Source organism: Thunnus maccoyii, chromosome 19 (genome assembly GCF_910596095.1).
Source record: "Thunnus maccoyii chromosome 19, fThuMac1.1, whole genome shotgun sequence".
Classification (NCBI taxonomy): Eukaryota; Metazoa; Chordata; class Actinopteri; order Scombriformes; family Scombridae; genus Thunnus; species Thunnus maccoyii.
In genome coordinates, this window is record NC_056551.1 from 20367807 (window position 1) to 20390832 (window position 23026).

Here is a 23026-nt window from a genome sequence, read left to right on the forward strand (position 1 = left end):
TACATCATGACCTTGTGCTGCACAGTGGGTCGGTTTCTGTCTCAATGAATTTACTAAGCGCTGTCCTGCCGACAAGATTATTTATTATTGCAACTGTTCTGATAACCGTTACATCTCTCTAACTTTCTCTTCCCTCCCTCTCTCGCATTGTTTTCTCCTCCTGTCCTCTCTTGTCTCTCAGGCATCTCTTGCTGGACCAGCACCCGTCCTGGAACCGCTCTGCTTCCCTGGCTATCAGTGCCATTTCCTGAGGTTTTGGATCTGGTTCCCCATTCTGCAGGAGTTCAGCCTCACCACATGTCTCTATCTCTGAATGATGTCTTTATGCTTCTCTCTCTCCTCTGTGTGAATAATGTCTTTTCTTGTCTCTTCTCCTTTGTATATGAATGATGTGATATGAGTCTCCCCTGTGTGCATGTGTAGTCTGTCCTCCTCCCAGGTCTCCATGTTGATGGAGGTCAAGTGGCTCAGGTCCTATTGTGTTCTGGTGGCATCTGGAAACTGCTTGGCAGTCACATTCATCACATTCTTCATATATATTATAAATTTATTATAATTTTGTTACCCCATTCATTGCTGTATTCTGTAATTTGCGTTCTGTTCTCACAACATCTATTTCACATCTGTCTGTCCTGGGAGAGGGATCCCTCCTCTGTTGCTCTTCCTGAGGTTTCTTCCATTTTTTTCCTCCGTTAAAGAGGTTTTTTAGGGAGATTTCACTTATTCAAATCAAGGGTCTAAGGACAGGGGATGTTGTAATGCTGTACAGATTGTAAAGCCCCCTGAGGCAAATTTGTGACGTGTGCTATTGGGCCACACAAATAAAATTGACTTGATTTGACTTAACTGATCCTTGTTCTGCCACTTTCAACTGCATTGTGCCAGAGGGGCCCCTACGATGACTGGAGGCTCAGACTCCCCAGTTAAGATACTGTCTTCATTAGCCTTGGGGGCTCAGACATCGTACGGTTCACCTCTCAGTAACACGTACTTGGCAAACCCAGAAAGAAAGTATAAATGTATATAATGTATAATGTATGTATTCAACTTTAATATATATCCCATATTCTCTTCAGGATGATTTTTCCATCTTGTGGCCAGATTAGAGCTGCAACTAACAATTATTTTCATTATCGATCAATAGATTAGTCATTTGGTTTATATAATGTCCGAAAAGGTTGAAAAATTTCCATCGCTGTTTCCCAAAGCCCAAGGTGACGTCCTCAATTGTCTTCTTTTGTGCTGACCAACAGTCCACACCCAAAGAAATTCAGTTTACAATCAAAGAAGAGCAAAGAAACCAGAAAATATTCACATTGGAGAAGCTGGAATCAGAGATTTTCTCTTAAAAAATGACTCAAAACGATTAATTGATTATCAAAATAGTTGCCGATTAATTTCCTGTCGATCAATTAAGTAATTAAGCATCTAATCGTTGCAGCTCTAGTTACAATTACTGAAAATCCTTCAATGTACTGTATTGGTCAGTTGTTTATGGAGTTTTTTGTTGTTATTTTACCACTGCATTATAAAGTCTTTATTCAGTTCATAAAAAATTTCCTGTTTTCATTTTTTTTACGGCTGGGCAACTGAAAATTTACAATGCATGTAAACCTCTGTACTAACAAACATAAAACACAGAATAAGTCGGGACAACAACAACATTTTGTCTTGATAGCATTACAGGTCTCATGTTTGATCTGTAATGAGGATTACATGGATCTAGGTGACAAAGAAGAAGCGGTGTTTGGTGTTACCGGCAATTTACTGTAACAACACCACAGCAGGCTTAGTGTTTTGCACATTTATTACATATAGAAATATCCTGTGAGCCATAATAGTCTATTGATTGCTGACAAGTAGGAGTTCAAATTTATGAATCAATGAGAATGACTGTGAACACATTTATCCATATACCAGAATAAAACCACCATGTAGAAAGCAGGATGTTATTTGTTAAGATCCTGTTGAGACCTATGATGTGCTGAAAAGATGACTCCTCCAGGTGACATGTGTAAATACATGGAAAGGATGGGTATGCATATTTTTGCATACTCATCATTATTACATCTGGTGAGTTGTTTGGCAATGATATGCCGAAACCACAGGTGACACAGGTGCAGTGTGCATTCATCTGCAGGGTTGGACACTTTTATTCATATGAGGAAACTTGAACCATTAAGGACACCAGAGACCTGACTGTCATCCCTCACAGTCGCAGGAAACAGCAGAGTCCACGTACCTCCAGATGGCTCTGCCTAAAAACAAATTTGGCTCTACCTGTCACAAAGAGAGAGTGAAAGAAAACACCTTTTTTTGAGGAAGGAGAGAGAAGAAACTTTTTTTTTTAAAGAATCATCTTAGATGCAAATTTTCTGTCTTTTGTATGAAATGTGCCCAAGTATACGAGATCATAAAAAACAGGAATTTGGGTAAACACCGTGACAGTTATTCAATTCAAGCAGCAGGAGGGAATTCACAAACCCACTTCTCTGATTTCAGCCTGTCCAACCGAGCTGATTAAAATGAGATCTGAAAGAAAGACACCTCTCAGCAATATGGAGGTCAAGAGAAATTGGAGCAAGAAATAGTCAAGAAAAAGAAAATCAGAGATAAAAGAACACTTGGCAACTAAATAAAACAAGGGAAGCAAGCTGGGTTCATCAACAAAGAAGTACTGACATTTAAGAAATGTATGACTCTGCAGAATAAACACCGTCTCCAGCAGTGGCATATTTGTAGTTTAAGTCACCTGAAGACTGAAAGTTTTGCTTAGACGACAGCGCAGCACATCCTTTACAAAAGAAACTGACAGAATAAACCAAGAAATAGCCTTATTTTTTTGGGAAAGAGACATAAAATGGCAGTAAAAGTACAAACTACATATATGCACAGTAATAAACAATATATGGTTGCATTACTGTGATTTATGTTGTTTTATCAAGATGAGCAATAATTACATTATTAAACATATTATTTCTGCTCTCCACATAATAAGCAAGAGAACTGCATAGATACTAAATATCATCATATCAAGTGCAGCTTGCAATTTTTTTTTTTTTTTTTACTTTATTGTGTATTCTTTGGTTTTGTTACTGTCCCTCTCATTTTCCTCTTTGTATGGGCACAAAGAATTATATTTAGCAGCTTAAAGCACACTCCTGCCATTTCTCCTAGAAAATATGCATTTCTCATTTGAAATATTTTGAAATTCTGGGGATTTTCTCTATTATTCAGATTTTCATAAAGCCTTATCCCAAAGTTGCTCTGTTTTCTTGTTAGGAAGTATATTTCCATCTCTGTTCTTGCATGTCTCCTCCTCCTCCTCCTCCTCCTCCTCTCACAGCCACAGTATCCCAATCCTGCAGTTTCTTCATGGATGACAGAGCACTGTGTCAGCTACTGTCACACGTCTGAACGTTCAAGTGAAGGCTTTGGTCATGTATTTACTGTACACTGATGGAAAGAAAGAGAAATGATGCATTTTCTGTAATTAAAAAAAAAAAAGAACGGCTGCATATTTTTGCATTTTTCCCTAATATTGTCCGTTTGTGCAGTGAGTTCTGCAACTTCCGATTCAAATTAGACATTAGAAATCATCAGGTGTCCTTAAATTGAAACATTAGAGTGACTTAAGCAGGGAAATGCGATTGATAAGGTAACAAGATTAAGAGTCTACAGCCGTGCTAGTGGCTCTGTGAGGCTGTAATTGGGGACAGCTTTGAGCTAAATGCTAATGTCAACACACTAACATGCTCACAATCACAATGCTGACATGGTGATGTTTAGCAGGTATAATGTTTACCATGTTCACCATCAGTGTGCTAGCATGCTAACATTTGCTAGTTAACACTGAACACAAAGTACAGCTGAGGCTCACCTCCTTTAGTTTAGTGTGCTAGCATGTAGCAAGTACATTAATATTGGACTAATAAAAAATTTGACCTGATGATGACACTCAATGGAGATGAAGGAATTATCAAAGTAATCCTGAGGGGAACATGAATGTCTGAACCAAATTTCATGATAATCAATCCAATATGATCATCATCAAATGATGGTCCTAGAGTGAAAAACATCAGAACATATTTGAACCAATGTGGACCAACAGACAGACTGTCAGAGCCATGCAGCTAGTATGGCTAAAGAAGTTTAAAAAAAAAACTAAATTCCCTTTTTAAATTAGTACAATATGCTAATGAGTTAACTTTGACAGGAGCTCATATCATTATTATACTCTCTGAGCGCCAACACCAAAGATGTCTAAAGACTGTCAGGACAACGAACAGCGGGGGCTTTAAAATTTCTGATTGATTCAAGAACTTTTCGATGTTGCTAAAGAGATGCGAGGCCTTGGGGAGATCTGCTATAAGCCTCTTTTAGATGTAACGCCCAGCCTTAATGAGATCTGCCAAAAGCACTTTATCACAAGAAAGAGACAGAGATGAAGTCAATAAGGTCAGTTTGGAAAGAGGAAGAAAGTCAGTCTGTTCGTGATCTCCCTGCAGACCCGGGAACAGAAACTCAAAACTAACACCACAGAGTGCAATTATCTGTTGCACAAAAGGTTATGGGTATCTTTACATTTTGAACATATCTCGATTTTCTATATTGCATTTAGACTAATTTGTCAGAAAGTAGGCATAGTTGAAAAATCTAGGTGATAAATGTCAATCATCAGGATATGAAGGGACACTTCTCAATTTCTGGTCTGGTCTTTTTTGTCAGTGTACCAATGCTTCGGCTTATGTCCATGACTTTTATAAAATGATAATCCACAACCATTAAGCAAATAGTCTTTAGTCTGTCCAGTACAAAAAAAATCAATGTCTCATTTGAGCTCGTCCATTTCAAGCTTGAACTTGAGACCTGCCAGATACCCAAAGAGTGCATCACTGATATTTGTACAGAGGAGGACCTGACGGAGGTGTTTGGTCAGCGTGTCTGAAGTAGAAGCAGAGGATAACAGTGTTACTTGTGTAACGTGTGTGTCCTGCCAGCAGGCAGCCTCTGGGGCGCCTAAGTGTACCATCTGTGACCAGGTCTGCCATGCCATCATACCATGTACCACTGCCACTGATGATGAGGACGTGTTGGAGCACATGACTTCTTCTCTCGCTGCCAGAGCAAACAGGAAGCAGGTTCTTTTATTTTTAGTTTTTTACAGCACATAAGAACTGACGTGATAATGATAAAGCTTAATAATGCATCCTGCTATTCTGTAAAAGAAAATCAGGGGAGGAGAGGAGAGGGGGGAGTCTGGCTGTGTGAGGCAGGAGGGCAGGAGTTGCTCAGCGATGTATGATAATAATAATGAGACGAAGACAAACAGTGCAACGACATTTAAACAGGCACGAAGACATTTCGCATTTCGTCCTGCAGCTCTTTAACTCTCCAGCTGTCTGTTCCTGCAGTGATTGGTTGGTAAAATCTTGTTTTAAAATGTTAAATCGTTAGCTGCTGAAGCTAAAACTGTCTCGATCAGCATATGTTTGAAAATGAGCGCAGGGCTGGAGGACGTGAGTGTTCTCATTCTACCATTTATATACATTTCATGACGTAGAGACCTCCCAAATGGCCAACTGTACATCAGCATTGGCCCCACCTTTTCAGGGCTGATTTTAAACAGCAGATGACAGGTTGAGCCATTTCAACTCATGAAATGCTGATTTTTATTAATTTGGTGTCAATGTTAATGCATTGATGTGTTTCATCACAGTACAGTCATATAATTTAGTTTACAGCTTAAAAAACACATTTTAGTGTGCACTACCTCTTTAATGCCCCAGTCTGAGAAATACAAAATAATGAGTAATTAAGTAGGTCATCTGTGCTTATGTATTGCTGCAAATTTCACTGGCACTGCAACAAAACTAAACATGCTTAACGTGTCTATAAAACTGCACCTGCCACCCAAATGGCAGCTTTAAGTGATATAACTGTCATGAATTTGCTAAGTTGAATGATGTGTACCACACTCTGTGCATATCTCATTTGTTGCTGTTGTTTCTTTGAGTCTGCCACCGGGCCGCGGTATTGATGAGGCAATGCCAGGAGGTTCCCAGAGGACAAGAGAGGTAAAGCTCTGCCAAATGTTATCAGATCCGCAATGCAGTAGGCAGACATATATTAATACTAAAAAGATTATTGCCACTGTAATTTCTGTTTTTATAACAAAAACAAAAAGAAGTCATAAAGACAGATAATTACCATAAAACTGTGTATGTTTGTTATATGCAGTTAGATTGAGCTAACAAGGGTCTCGTCAAGCGCAGGTGTAACCAATAACATTAACGACAGGTCAGGCTCACTGGTGTATTTGCACTGAACAGAGCAATCATTAAGTTACACCTGTGCTTTTCTCACAAGTCAAGATGTCCACTGTGAGAAACATGTGTGATAAGCTGACTATGAAACTTCTGGAGGACAAAAAGATTAACACCTGTTAACATACAGTATATTACTCAGTTATTGATTTGCTTCTGCCACCATTATTTGTCTCATTTCACCTTTGATTTGTCAAGCTCAGGTGTAACCAATAACAGACGACCTAGAGTTGCTGAAAATCATAAATAGAGTGACATCCTCCTGTGTATTATACTCTGAGGTTTGCTTGTTTGTCTATCAAATCCAATAACGCCTTCCACACTACAAGTTGTATTTTAGGTGGGGGCAATGATGAATATGTTTTGTGATGCTTGCGCTGTTTTTAATGTCTCCTGGCTGTCCTCTCCCACTTGCAGCTCAGTACTCCTTGCTGGTTGATGATCTGGCACCAGATGTTGTGATTGGCAACCTCCAGGGCCCTCGGGTGGGATGTTACACTTCTTCAATGCGGTTGTCAGAATTTCAGCGTGGTCTTTGTTGCGCTGTGTTTGGGTAATTGCAGCTAACTGCTCACCATTTAAGATCTGATGGCATCCTGATGACATATGATTTGGCAGAAAGCAGCTTAGTGAGGAAGGTTCTTTCCAAACACACCTGAAGCTTGTTTAATCTATTTTACAATTTGTGCAGATGCTTTCCTTCTTCTCTGATTTATTTGTAATAAACTATTCTCAGAGTGGAGAGAATCTGACTTGTCAAACAATTATCATCAATAATGTCTGCATTTCATGTGGCTCTGTGCTTCTCCTGCTGCCATGAGGAAGGTCTGTTCTGTTATTACTGCAAATACTTTTTTCCATCTGTTATGCTTTCTACTCTGTTAAGTTCTTCTTCCATTAAGTTCTGTACAATTTGATTTGATGGAGAGAGTGGACATCTGGATATTTATCCCTTTCTAGGTGCTTGCAAAACTCTTTTTTAGTTAAAACCTACCCCAGTTAGCGACTTGGTACGGCGCCAAAACTCAATAAATGAGTGTTGATATAACAGAAGTTGTGATGAACAAAGATTAGACCATGCGGATGAAATGCTGCTTCAATTATTGTCTGGAAATTATTAATTGCTAGCCTGCTGTTAGTCAAATATCTCTCCTCAAAGAAACACTCTGTGGGGTTTTAGAATTTAATGAGTGTCAGGAAACATTCAAAAATGACAAAACAAAACAAAAAAAAATGTCACTGCGGTGAAGGATTTCAGTATAAGCACATATTCATGATGCTGTCAGAAAACTCAGGAAATCAGAAAAGCATATGGACTAAGCTCCCTGCAGCTTTCAAATGGATCACTGCTGTCCGTCACTGCACACTCGGTGACACGTTCCATCAGTTAAACACAAAGCATGACAAGGAGCTCCTCAGGAATAACTTACTGTTTAACTCGCTGCGGTACTGCATAAAAACACACCAGTCACATCATCTTTATGTACCATACATAGGACACATCCTCACCTAATTTTTCATATGTTATTTTGCCAAATTAAAAAGTTATTACCCGGAAAAATATTGGGGCTTCACGAGAAATACAAAGAATATGGAAGTGACCAGAGTGAAGCATCGTTCCCAGAAGTGGAAGTCCGACCACAAATCAAGCGGCAGGCAACAATGGACCCCAGTTGCGGAGGTGACCGAGATCCAAGGACCTGTCTAACTGAACAACAACGCTCCTCGGGCTGCTACAAGAGAATTTTCTGGAAAGACAACAGTCAGTGCTACACTTCACAAATCTGGACTGTGTGGGAGAGTGGCCAGATGGCAGAAGACAGCAGCCTGGAGTTTGCAAAAAGGCAGTGAAGGATTCTAAGTGCATGACGCAAAAGATTAAATGAACGCTGCAGACTTCAGCTATAATGCATACTGGTATTTTTTATATAAAAAGCACAAAGCTCATCAATCCTGAAATGAAGCATTATGGTGGCAGCATCCTGCTCAGTAGGGGGGACAGGTGAACTTGTAGGGATTTTGGGAACCATGAATGGAGCCAAATATTGACCAAAAAAAAGCTGCTTTAAGTTCTCTTCTTTCAAGAAAATGACTGCATGTATACCAACAAATCAATATTGGGAAAAGAAAATATAGAGATCAAACTGTTCCAAATCTAACCCTAACCAGCATTAACTGATTTTTTTTGGCCACTCTGGGGCAGCGGACACAAGCTGTAAACAACATCACATTATAAAAGCTGATATGGCAAACATATTCACAAACACTTGCTTATTTACACATCCAGCAGGCAACATTAGCATTCATTTAGAGTCATCTTTCTGAGCCCCCCTACAGTGTTTCCCAATCTGGGGGTGGGGACCCCACGAGGAGTCACAAGATCAAACTTGTTCACGAGGTGATTAACAGGAAGGGAAGGCAGAAAAAAAACATATTTCTGCTACATAAATTTATGCTTATTTTTCCAGACTTTCCTCTAATCTTTGATTTTTTTTCTTGGACATTACTGTATTCCTTTAGTTCTTCAGAAACTCCAGAAATTATTCCAATGAAATGGGAAAATATTCTTTAATTGAATAGGTTACAACCAGTGGACATATGCAACTGGTGAAAATGGTTTGTAAGTAGACCTTGCTGTGTTTTAAGGGATTGGGAACCACTGCCCTTGATGGTTAATCTGGTTTTACTTTTATGTTGCTGCAGGGTATCTCCACTGTGAAGTGGAGGTTATGTGATTGACTCCTATCAAACCAGATCAGTGTGTCTCTGATCAAATTTCACATTTGCACCACCAAGAGGAGGATTGCTTGATTTTGCAAACCCACAGTGGTTCATTTGTTTAGACCATTAGCCGTTTGTTCACATCTCACCTCATTAACGCACATAAAGGCTACAAATCCTATTCCACGTTTAAAATCCTTTTCTCACTCTGCAAGATGCTGCTTTTAACCTATCTTATAGATACAGAATGATTTCAGGCATTTTACACAGAATTTGGATTATAATCACTTTTGCATCATGCTGACAAGGTGAACTTTAGTTTAAATCAAAACTGGAGAAGCTTTTCCTCCATTGAAATAATAGGAGGCTATAGAGAGGGAGAAAAAAATCAACATATCCATTAAGACAGAGCAGAAGTACGAACAGGTGACACACAAGAACATTAAGGAGGATCACAAGCTATTCATTCAGACTGTGAGGATTATGAAGATGAAGGAAGGCCAAGAACACAGCAGCTCCTGGCTGTGGCCCTGAGCCTGATCTCCTCCTGGTTCAGGAGTCCCTGTCAGCAACCTGATACAGAACAAGGTGTACATTTTAGTTCAGACAGTGACACCAGGAAAATGTACAAACAGGCACAAAACAGCTAAATACAGATTAGAAGTCGTTATGCTTTAACACCGGCGAAGCATAAAAAAGAAAAACATCTTTAAAAGTAAGAGAGAAGAAGATTAAACACCAAGCAAAAGAAAACAAGACTAATGGTGAAAACCCATTGGAAGCGAACAAATTGCGCAACATCAGCTGGCAAGGACGCCACAATGTCAACAAGTTTTTAGCCTGTTAGCATTTCTCAGCAAGCACTGTGTAAATGAACAACTCATTGCTTTCTCTGACGATTTGCGCTACTGTGTGCCAAATTGCATTACTTTTGTCCTTGTCCTTGTAATCTGGCAGGGAAGGGTTGCATAAAAGTGGAATTCCAGAAACAGCAGCAATTATCTTCCCATAGCTTCCCTTTTTTCACACTGCTGCTTAGTCCCTCATCACTTGAAATTCCACAAAGCCTTGCAAAGTGATTTATTGTCTACAGGCATGCTAGCAGCTCTGAGGGCTATAGACACAGTGATACTTTTAGCTAGCTAATGTCACCATGTGTGCTACCATGCTCACAATCACAATGTTGACATGCTGATGTTTATCAGGTGTAACGTTTACCATGTTCACCATCTTAGTTTAGTATGTTGTGCATGCTAACTTTTGCTAGTTAGCACTTAACACAAAGTACAGCTGAGGCTGATGGGAATGGCATTAGTTCTGCAGGAATTTGGTCATAAACTAATTGGACACATTCAAATTTTGACCTGATGCACCTGGCACTAGAAAATAAGTTAAAGGGGACATATTATGCACATCTCCAGCTCTATATTTTTTAATTTGGGGCTTTATGACCCTTTACACAGCCCCTCAGTTCAGCCTCTGTCAGAAACAGGCTGTTTCAGCTACTTTCTCTTTAAGGCCCGACTCTGTTTTGATTGCTCTTTTCTGATTGGAAGCTGCCCCTCTGCAGACATCTGCCAGCTTCAAAAGGCTATGTCAACAAACTATAGTAGTAGGATTTCACTTTTTCTCGTTCTTTACTCGATATGTCAACTTCTCAAATACATCTGTAGATGTTCGTCCTCAAATGTTGACCAAAGTGCTTTACAAAGACATCTGGTGAGTAATTTGGTGATCCCTTTTTAGGTATCATCGAATCCCTTTATGGTGATCCATTTAAGTTATCATCCCCTTCATTCTGAAGGGGTCATGAATGAGTGTACCAAATTTCATGGCGAGCTATCCAATAGTTGTCCAAACATTTCACTAAAACCAAAAATAGTCACCAAAGTCAGTAGGCTTCATCCTCTTAGGATCATAAATGTCTGTACAAACTTTCATACCAATCAATGTAATAGTAGTTGAGATATTTCAGCTTGGACCAAAGTGGTGGACCAACATTACCATCACTGGAGCCACACACTATCTTGGCTGAAAAAATGTGTGCAGGAATGTGTTTGTATGTGGGAGTTTTTAGGCAGCTTTGTTCATCAGAAAGGTTTTTATATTTATTGAGGGATTTAGATTCTTTAGCAGTCTGAATGTAATAATTCCACGAATGTGATCCTCCACCTGATGGAAAATTGATAAGGGATAGCGAGTGCAGGAAATGGGAAGGTAGGTGTTATCATCTTCTCACTATGAATATGATCAGAGGAGGATGGTGGTGCAACAAAAGCACAAGAAAAAAACATAAACACAGGGAAATGGTCGATATTGACACAGTTTCATGAAAATGGGCCAGTATCTTCTTTTATTATACTCACCATGACAGTTGATATATCTTACAATTTCAATTTAATTCAGTTCAATCTCCTCATACTAAGCATGTATATATAGGTCATATGATATTTACAATCTATCCTTTATGGTGCAAATTCTGTTTTTATTATCTGGACTTTTTAACACCTTATTTCTGCCCTGTAGCAGAAGAAAGGGGTTCTTTACAAGAAACTGGTCGTCACCTGAAACCATTACTGAACATTGGCTGCTGAGGTAACCAGGAGACAAAAGGTCTGGTTGTGAAATGGAAAGTCATCAATGGAAAGAGAGAGAAAGAGGGAAAGCTGAAGAAATAAAAGGTTAGTCAGTGAGGGAAAGTGATGGCCTTGGAGCTGTAGAGGAGGTAAGTGTGTGGTTGAACAATACAGCTGAAAAGAATTGGAAAAGGGGGAGGAAAGAGGAGTGGATAAACCTGAAAAAGTACCAGGAAGCAGGGTTTTAAAGACAGTTGGTGATTGATTGAAATTGTGTTCAATATCAAAATAAACTCAAGTAAAGTCAACAAATCAGGGCCTTGTTTCCCCATCATAGAAGTTAAGAGTGTTTCCATAAAGGCTTTTAAATCTCTGCATTTGTTTCCCAAAGTAGTTCTGCATGCACTCAACTGTGGTGATGAATACATTTTAAAGCAACTTTGCATATTTCACTGTCTGTAAGCTGGGTTATATATTAAAAATACACACATCTCAAAGCGTAAATGTTGTAATCTACACAAATAAATGTTTTATTCTGGAAATTGTTCTGTAAAATTGTTTGTGGTTAATGTGGTTAACAAAGGTTAATGTGCAGTAGGCCTACAGTCTACAGCTTCTAGCTTGCTGCTGTTACGTACCCTGACTGGACCTATAAAGGTGAGATATTGGTGGAAAAGTGTTTTGGTATTTGGCTCAACCAAATGGAGAAATGGGGATACAGGAAGCACACCAGGTTTCCACGTCAAGCCCAAAGTTTGGGCCTAATCAAGGTTTATGATCAAAATTAAATCTTTTCTTCAGAGTAGGCAAAACCAACGGAAAACCAAACAAAATGATAACAACGGGAGGTCAGACGCCACACCAGTCCTTCAGTGTTCAGTTCTCAGGCCATTTCTCTTGTCATCCTCTGATTCACAGGTGTTTTCAGTTCTCCTGATGCTCCAAACCACACACAAACACAACCCCCCTCATCCAGTCCAGCCAATGAATGAAAAGCATGTGAAGTAAACGTGTGCAGGTGCCTCTAAACTGTGAGATCTCTACACTTGATCTACTACTACTCTACTTACTGGTGTTATTGGAAAATGTACATGTTGCTCAATCACAACAGTGCCCTTTATAATTTATGCTCCTGGGTGGAAGGTGGTTTAAGAAAGTAAACTTCGATGGATTTAGCAGCTGCTCGAGGCAGACGTTACTCTTAAAATCAAATTAAAACTAAAATGAAGCGTCATTCTGTCATCATTTCTGTATTAGACTTGCCATTTGTAAGCGTGAGACAAACATACACACCATGAAGAGAACGAAAAGATATGAAACCTGAAAATATACCACCAGGGAAGTGACATTTCAGCCAGAAGAGATGAATATATGCAAGAAGAGAGAGAGACACAAACTAGCTAGATCAATTTTCTGAATTAATTTGTGTGTGTGTTGGTTTAGTCTTTACTTTCTAATTTAAATGTCACTCATTTTACATCAAACGTCACTTAACAAAGGACATCAGTGTTCATGAAAAAGTGTAGACTTAAAAATGTACAAAAAACAAAGAAATCCCAAACCAAATGTGTAGGTTTTGGTTCTTTATGCAAGTTGCAGAGCTTCTTAAGAAGCCTCCCATGAGTTGATAGGGGTCACTCATTAATCTACCATCGTTTCTATCTTCAGTTACAATGCTTTCCTTAAGCTTAAGAGGGTCTGTGAGATGGATTTTACAAACATCTTAGCCTTAAGATGCTTTTGGAAAAGGAGGCCCAGGTTGCTAAAATTGAACCGATGAAATTCAAACACCAAAATTCAAGATGAATAATTCAAATTTGAACATCCGCAACCAAGGATAATGAAACACACAAACACATTTAAATACAGATAGATGGTTTTTCAAAGTGAAATATTGTTTTAAGTATTCAGTAGTGGATACATTTCACAAGTATTTAATTGCTTACAAAACTCAAATTATTACAGCTAATATTTGCTTCCATAGGCTCTCAGTTCACTGCTTCACTGAGGTGAGGAGGACTGCATGGCACCAAAGAAGTGTGCCCTGTTGCTTCAAACATACCGCAGTGCAGATTTCACCCCCGTCTGCAGCAAGAGAGTCCAACTGGTCTTTCTTTGGGATGACATTCTCAGATGTGAAAGGGACTCATAAATTAGAGTACAACTTGTAGCAAATTAGATTCTCTCTAAAGCAAAGCACAGCAGTGGCTTCACTTTCAGAAGCAGATGTGATAGTTCGTAGGTATAATATTTGATATAAATAGTGCCAGCCAGGGATTTGTTATGTGGGCGGGGGGGGGCTCTGTGGTTTCAGGGTTGCCATGGGTGCACATGTGTGTGTGCATAGACTACAAAATCTGATTGATATCATTTGACAAACTGTAATAAAATGTAACAAGGTGAGACAACCCTCTGCTCCGAACACTAAAAGACTAATCAAAGTCATTCTAGGTACTGTTGGCAGTGCACAAAACCACAGCTGATGACAATAAAATCTTTCTGTAAGTGCACTCTGCTGTGTATCTGTCTCAAATATAGGAATGTTACCACTAAAAGGGAGAATAATAATATAAAGTTATATGAATCGATCAGTCTTTCAATAGTTTCATTAATGTTAATTTTCATTAATTAATGTTATAGCTTGGAGATGGTCAAACTAGCCTGCATTAGCCGTGATGTAATTTGATTTGCTCTGATATTCTGCTCAAACCACAATTGTCCTGACGATGCCGAGATATTTCAATACACGCTGTTAGCTCGTTTGACAGTTTAACTAGAGCTTGCCAGCTATCTTAACATAACAGTTAGCTATCAAAGACTGAGGGCCACCTGTCGCAAACTATCTTGCGTTTAAGTATCATTTTGTAAAATCGAATCATTGTTTTAAGCAGAATATCAGAGCAATTTGCATTCTGTTATTAAACCTGTCGGTTTCTGACCTATTTTTCTCCCTATCTTGCCATCGACCTATCACTCTGCCATCCGTGCTGTCTGACTGCCTGACAAGTGACTGAGGTCGCTGATCTGCCTGGTAGCTTTTAAGGAAACCTATTGACAGAAAAAAGGGAAAATTCTGATGTTTGCAAGTTCTTACATCACCTCATTGGTGCGGCTGTGGCTCGGGAGGTAGAGCAGGTTGTCCACTAATCAGAGGAGCAGTGGTTCGATCCCTGGCTCGTCCAGCCCTCATGTCAAAGTGTCCTTGGGTAAGATACTGAACCCCAAATTGCTCCTGAAGGCTGTACCATGTGTGTGTTGACGTGCATTGTAAAGCGCTTTGAGTGGTCAGAAGACTAGAAAAGCGCTACATAAATGCAGCCCGTTTACCATTGAGGCCTATGTTCTCTAAAGCTATGAAGAAAATGTGTTTTAGTCATTGTTTGAATTATTAAGACCAAGAAAATTGTAAAAACATATACATTGTTGAAGATGTGTGAAGTTAAGCGTCCTTTGATGACAGAAAAGTGTTAGGCCCATGTGTCAGGGCTGCTCGGGAACTCTTTCAGTGTTGTATTTGGGGTTTTTTTTATCCTCTGCTATATTAAAATTAGCGCAACATGAGCTCCATATTGTGTAAAAATAGAACTACAAGTCACCAGCTGGCCTAGGATCAGGACCTGACAGAGACTCTCTCTGCTGTTTCCCGCTCTATTCTCTCACTTTCTAAATAAAGACTGAAGGTGAGAAGCCAGTGCTAAACAAAGGAAAGCTTCAAAACATCCTGCAATTTCAGAAAACTCCTCCAGTGTTACATGGCGTATAACTACTTCATGGACGTACGAGTTGACAAATGTTCTTAACATTGGATGATATCAGGCTAAAAAAAAAAACAGCCTTTTGAAATTTTGCCAGCGTTTTTATGTCAGATAAAAGGTTCAGGAAAGAGATTCAGATACTTTAACATGCTAAGGCAACACAATACAGACAAACATGTGATCATAGATTGAATTCAGATCATTTTTGTCCTTTAAATTGCTGTTTTGTCCTTGAACCAAACCATGTTACATGGGGAACTTCAACCTACAGTAAAAGCCTACTAGTCAGCATGTGTTGCCCCCAAGTGGAGAAACTGTGGAAAAACAAAGAGCGTCGACTGTCATATTAAAGGACTTTGACATTTATCTGGAAAGTCAATCATAGTTATTTATATAAAGGAATGAATTATTTTATTTTAAGTCTTCTACCTGTCACGACCCATCCCTCGTGGAGTTATGAGACACATTTACAAGACATCATTATTTACAACAGCTTCCACCTGTGCTTGTCACAAATCAATCCAGGTGATCTAATAATGAAAAGCAACAACAGTAGGAGTCATCCACCCCCATACTGATACAAGGTTTTCTTCCCGAGCTCCGATGCTTTTGCTAAATACATTTGAAGGTCTCTTGTTCAAACAGCCGTTTCAGATGATGTGAGTCATCCACATCCAGTGGTTCACTTTGCATCCTTTATATAATTAAAGTTAACAGAAGAGATGGCAGGAAATAGAAAAATATGCTAATTTTCTATTTCTCACACATCACATATAGAGAATTCACATAATTCACATAATGCAACATAATGAAGTGTTACATCCCCCAGTGTAATGGTTTGGCTCCTGTATGTGTGGACTTCTATGCTACAAATAAGTGGAGTGATGGAGTCTTTATCATGTTAGGACCCCAATTTGTGCTCAATCATATCTGATCAGCAGTGGTTGAAAGTAACTAAGACATTTACTCAAGTACTGTTCTTAAGTACAGTTTTGAGTTACTTGTACTTTATTTGAGTATTTCTTCTTGCTACTTTATGCTTCCACTCCTCTACATTTCAGAGGGAAATATTGTACTTTCTACTCCACTACATTTATTTGACAGCTTTAGTTACTTTTCAGATGAAGATTTGGGTAATATAACAAGCTTTTAAAATAAAACACATTGTTAAAGATGAAACCAGTGGTTTCCAACCTTTTTGGCTTTTGACATCTTACAAAAAGCAGTGTGTAGTCGGGTCACATTTCAGATGTCTATGAATTGTTAACAGCTCCACCAAATAGTGATTTTTCCCTCTAAACTTCTCACATGCTTTCATTTCAATAAATGTTCAAATGATCCAATATTTCACCAAAAATCAAAGATTAGAGAAAAAGTCCAAAAGCTAGAAACAGATTTGTGTATCAGAACTTTGTTTTTTCTTTTTTCCTCTCCCATTAATCATCTCACGACCCCTCAGATTTATCTGGTGACCCTTTGGAGGTGCCCAACCCCTAGATTGGGAACCACCAGACTAAACTAGCTAACTGTATATTAAGTAGCTGAAACTAGCTCCACCTCCAGCAGCTACAACAGTAACATGCTACTTACACTGATGCTTCAGTATTAATAATCTAATGATGTATGACATCATTAGATTATGATGATAATAATATATCAGTCAGAGGGACCAAACCACTACTTTTACTGCAATATTTTAAGTACATTTTGCTGCTAATACTGCTGCTAGTACATTTACTTAAGGAGGATTTTTCATGCAGGACTCTTACTTGTAATGGAGTATTTTTACATCATTGTGTTGGTACTTTTACTTAAGTAAAGGATGTGAGTACATCTTGCACCACTGCTGATCAGACAGACACTTAAATTACACTTATAGTAAAGCAGTTTTCTTCATGATGGTCTCATTTTGCATTCATTACATTATTCTATCATAATCACAACAGAGTCTAGCTACTTACAGTAGGTGCCATGATGTGACTTGACAAATTGGGTTTATCTGGTTAATCTTATTATCCGATAATGTGTTTGCTCAGAAATATATATCATGACAAATACACTAACTAGCTGCTGATGTTCTGCTTGTATATGAAGTCGTGACTGATGTGAATGAATCAACAGGCTTAGTCATCTGTTTTACAGGTTTTAGATCAGATTACATCATTAAAAAGACTAAAACTTTTGGCTCATTAACAATGAGACATTTTATTCCCAAGATTGAAAAATATGTCCACAAAGCCAAATAAAAGCGGAGGATGTAAGAAGTCAGTGGGCTGTCATTGCTCCAACATTTGTTTAAACACTGTTGTAGTTAAATTCATGATCAGAAAGGTTGTTTGTGGTATTTTATGTCCAATCAAAGAGACAAAAAAAGAAAGGAATCTGAGGGCGGCAGTTTGGAGGCGCCTTATGTCCCTGCTCATGCATTTGTTAAACCAATAGTTTCTGTAAAAAAAAAAAAAAAAAAAAAAAAAAGTTGTTTACATGTTTCAGCTCAGGAGATAATTATCACAGCCTCTGCAAAGTTTCAAGTTAAGCTGGCATGCAGAGTCGATATAAATCTCTTCATTAAACATACTTTTATAATTTAACTTTTTTTTCATATTGTTCACTGACTACCAGAAATTCAGCCTGAATCTGTTTAACTCTTCATAACAACATTTTAATATGCACTATCATACTCTTTTTTTGAGGAATATTTATTGAGGGATTGAAGGTTAAACTGAAGGAAGCAGGCAGAGGTGTTCGTCTATATTTATTATTTATATCTGACACTATTTTATTAGTTTATGAGGCTTGTGTCGGGCATCTTAATGTTTTTACAAAGGAAAATATATATTATTTTAAAACGCTTATTTTACTGTATGTATTTAGAATGATCTCAAACAATTGTTGATGGTTTTTAAAATCTTATCTTGTGGCCAGTTCATCATAATTCTTACATGGATAACTACATTGTCTTACTTGTCAGTAAGACAATGTAAAGCTAAAATTGATTAATTTAATAAATGAGTGAGTTCAATATACAAGAAAAATCTGGCAGTTTTTATTTAGAAATGCAAGTAATAAGTTGATGATAATAATTATATGGTATTAATAATAATAGTGAGGGTAATAATGGACATATTTCTAACTTGAGGGACTCAAAATGAATTTATAAACAGTAATAAATCTCCCAGAGAGTCACCTGCATGTTGCTGGTGTGTGGTGACTGTTTTTGTTGGTTGTATGAGTTACAGTAAGCCTGTACTGTGTTAATGTTGTGATAGATCCTAAACAGATCTGTTCTAATCTCATTACAGTCCTGACTGGAGATGTAATCTGGCTGCCACCTAGTGGTGCTGGTTTAATAGTAGAGGTACCGTGTGTACGGATGCAGCACTCGTTCAGTCTGACTTGACATTGATTTGATAAAAGAGAACTGCTGAGTTTTTGTGACGTGATTGAAAGTTTGTTGTCCTTTCTTAGATTAGGATTTATCACAAAATGACTAATTAAAGCAGTTATTAATGTTGGAGTTGCTGCTTCATTAGAACAACTAGAAGTGAGTGTTTGGAAAAAAAAAAGTCATTGATTATTTTACTACAAAAAATATAAAAGTCCTACATTCTTAAAGATCCCCTCCAGACATGTTTTGAGACATACTCTGCTTTGAATAATAATTTGTGTCTCATGTTTTTTCCACAAACAAAAAAAAAAAAAAAGAAAGTTCAATAACCTAGTTTGAAGTTCTTAAAATGGCAGCTACTTCTCCTCCCTCATTAAAAAAAAAATCCAGAATCTATGAATATGCAAATTATATTTCATTTCTAAAGTTGAACTGCTGGACACAAGATGCCTCCTTGTTCGTTGTAAAGTTCATTCTCAGTTTATGTGCATTGGAGGCTTCAACTTTCCACATCGTCACAAATAATGCTCGTAGGTACACACCTTAAAAGACGGTCTGTCCTAACAACAGTCAGGTGCCCAAATGAACATATTAATAAATATTTTTTTCTTGCTGTGATCATTCCTCCTGTTCATACTGATCCCTTCATAATGCACTTACAATGTAAATGATGGAAGCCAAAATCCAGTCCTACTTTTGTGCAAAAATGTATTTAAAAGTTTATTTGAAGCTTCAGCAAATTAGTCAAACTGAGAAGATATCTTTGAAAGTTACAGTGTGTTTAGTGCCAAAGTTCCTCTTTTTGTTACTATGCTTCCACTGCAGCTCAACAGGGAAACACAAAGAGCAATTTGATGCTAAAAAGACTGTAAATCTGGCAGATATCCACTTGATATGAGTAACTCAGACTGCTGAGGACTCATATAAGCTTCAGATCAACTTTTAAATGCATTTTGAACAAAATGATTGTGTGGACACACAGACAGACTTGAAAAATTGTGAACCTTTCCTTTAAACTCAGATTTTAAAGTCCCCACTCCACTTAAAAATGTGTTTTTCCTTCTTGTTCCTTCAGTTGAATGTTTGAGCTTCACTGTGCAGAATGATGTATGTGCAGAGTTTGACATAGAAGGTGCTGCTGAAAGTGAGAAGTTTCTCTGTTCTAATCTTAAATCTGAGACAAGCACGATTTGTGACATCACAACTAGTTTGGAGCTGATCGAGGGCCAATATTCAACTTAGACATGTGCGATGTGGAAGCCTGAGGCCTCCGGTGCACAAACACCGAGAACAAACTTTTCAGTAAAGTAGGAAACATCTTAAACTTTTGAAATGAAACATATTTGCATATTCATAGATTCGGGATTTTTCAACGAGGGAGAAGGAGTAGGTGTCATTTTAAGGATTTTTAACAAGGTAAGTGAACATTTTTTGAGGGCAAAAACCTGTCAGACACAATTTATATATTTCAAGCGAAGGATTTTCATGTCCTAAAGCAAGTATGGAAGAGATCTTTAAGGTGAGCACAGAGAAATATTCAACTTTCAGCAGATGAATGTGAAAACAGCCTTCTAGTGTCAAACTCTGCACTTCAATCATTCTGCAAAGTGAGGCTCAAAAGTAACAATAAGCAAAACACATTTTGTGACTGGAAGGGGACTTTAACCTTCATTCCTCACAGACAAAATCTTGATGCAATGTAACTGCAAATAAATCTGTACAAGCTTCCTGTATCTGCTCTGTAAACAGTGACTCTGCAGATGTAGATACAGTGAAACGTATGATGTTTAAAGCGAGCTTCACGCAGTAATTTCATGAAATTAGATTTGAGCAGAAACGTTGAACAGCTTCCATTTTTAAGAGCGAACACACTCAGTACACACTGCTGCTGCTGCTGATGTCCTGTGAGATGATGCTCTGATATTCTTGCCAATGTCTGCTGGCAGAAATTTAACTCGCCAGTCAGTACAATCTGACAAAAATTCTAATTTAGAAAGACAACTTTACCACTTGTGAATTAGTGAATGTTTAGGTGTCTTTTTTTTTTGGAAGATTTGAATCCAAAAGAAGCAGATTTGGCCGAGCTTTACAAGAGAGCCCAACCAAATCAAACCAGGGGATCCAAAAAAATACAAATAACAAGTTGTTTACTTCATTAAATAAATTCCTCTGAGATCTTTTACTTGATATGTGCACTTTTGATGTTAAACCCCTTTGAGTCACCGATACTGTGTGTTCAGATGGTACAAGCAGCAGAATATTATACCATCAACATGTCACCATTTCTGGACTGTTACTGTAAATTACTGTAAATGATAAAGGGCTGATTCGACCAATATAGCAGCAGTTCTCTACCTGAAATCAGTCTGAATGAAGAATTTCTACAATATCCAGGGACAGCAAAGGTTTTTCTTTCCAAAACATCTGAAAGAAAGTGATCTGAGCACTATTTTGTTTGAATTATAGCTTATTTTCTTTTGGTTACATCTTAAATTTAGAGCACAGTACCATATGTTAGTGAAACACACATCTGTCATTGCAAAACATAAGTGAAACTGCACTAAAGACTTAAATGCAAAGCTTACCTGAAAATCCGTTGCTTGATCCGTAACATTTACAGCCAACCATTAAGATTAACACGATGCACAGAATATAAATAAACAAGTCGACTGTGGAGGAGTTAAGTTAGACAGCTGCTTGTTAATCAAACTGGGGCCGCTGTTTGATTAGCGATTTAATTTGTTCCCCAGGAGACATCATTAGGTGAACAGTGGTCCATCACAAATGAGAAATGTCCTCACAATTCAAAAGGATGAAGCTGCTGCTAGTGTTTATTTTTTGCTGTTGTCAAGAATCCCAAGAAAAGACCGTAAAGAATAAAGGCTTAGTGCGTCTCTCAATACTTTCTGACTTCCCTACGCCGTCTGTAGCTCTCAACTCAATGGTTTTAAAAGAGGTCATTTGTAGTTTTATAGTTGTTTTACTCAAACAAGGGTAAATAGTGCATTTGTTGGATGTTATTTTCAGCGGTAGATTGACAGAAATTTGGTTTTCTTGTGGGTATTTACAACAGCAGGACAGTATGTGTATGTGTGTGTGGGATTAACTCAAAACAACTTGTTACGACCTGGCCTCAAGGAAACCCTGGTGCAACATGAATACAAGTATCCCCTCTTGAAACACCAGCAACAAGGAAATTTTGCAGCCTTTTAAGTATTTATTTCACAGTCTTGCTTGGGGGACATTTCGGCTTCAGGGTGGGTTAACAGCAAAACAACAAACAAAAGGGAACTGAAACTAAATCAACCTAAAACTGCCTACCCAAACAAAAAAAGAAACAAAAATACAAATGTCTTAACTCCTAATTTGCAAAAACAGAAGAAAAAAAAGAACTAAAATGCAGAAGAACGCAGGCTGCTAAATATACTGTACTTGCAAGGCTATTTACAATATTTTACACTGGAATAGTTAAAAGGAAAACTCAGGTATTTTTCAACCTGGACCCTATTTTACCGTCATTTTGTGTCTAAGTGACTAATGGGGACAACAATTTTTGAAATTGGTCCAGTATTGAGCGAGAGCGCTTCAGCTGGCAGCTGCGAAACGTGCTGCAATGTAAAAGTGCTTGTTTTTTTTGCCACTGACAGGCTCAGATTGTTATTGTAAGTGTCTGACAACAGACAGAGGTTAGCTACTTATCCTATATTTTTGAATACAGGCCAGCTGTGTAGAGAAATCTTAAGACTGCTCTTCCGATAGGCTGAACATTCATTACAGATGCAAAAAATAGACTTGAAAGAGAAAACTGAAAGACCCAGATCTGACAACTCCCTGAGTAACTGTTGCCTTTCACTTCTGTATTTATTACATGAGAACATAACATGTTGGACTGTTTCCAAATCTCCACACTGACACAGACACACTTCTGGCTGTTTGCCTTTGACTTTCAAGTAGTAGACTAGACCACAATGCCCCAGTCTCAGTCTAGTTAGAACAACATCATCATCTCTTCTTCCAGATTTCATCATCCACCTCTTACTTTTAACAGATGACTGCAGAGAGAAATAATGCTTACCCCTTCATTCTTCTGTCCACTCTTTTTGCCACTGAAGCTCTAATTTGCCTTTACAAATGATAAAGCATTCATATTTTCCCAAGTGAACCTTCAGATCAATAGTTTCCCTTAACAGAGATTCTTTAGACAATTTGTCAAAGATTTCATTTCCCTAAACCCTTGAGTGCTCAGGTATCTACAGAAAG